The sequence below is a fragment of the Sinocyclocheilus anshuiensis genome, unplaced genomic scaffold, assembly GCF_001515605.1.
Source record: "Sinocyclocheilus anshuiensis isolate Anshui unplaced genomic scaffold, SAMN03320099.WGS_v1.1 scaffold455, whole genome shotgun sequence".
NCBI classification, from domain to species: Eukaryota; Metazoa; Chordata; class Actinopteri; order Cypriniformes; family Cyprinidae; genus Sinocyclocheilus; species Sinocyclocheilus anshuiensis.
In genome coordinates, this window is record NW_015552560.1 from 602,837 (window position 1) to 603,076 (window position 240).

The following is a 240-nucleotide window of genomic DNA, read 5'->3' on the forward strand; positions in this document are numbered from 1 at the left end:
CACCCCCACACACACACACACACACACACACACACACACACACACACAAAAACGTGCTTTATCACCCACATTCACACATAAGTTTGACTGTTTCTGTTAGAACGTTTCAAATGTTTTGGAATGCCTGTGTAAGGATCCACCCGCCAGCCCAAAAAGCGGAATCAAGCGGCCTGTTCGAAGGTTTAATGCATATTCGGTCTTTTACTTGCGCTTCTGAATTTATCAGGATTTAGTTTAAAT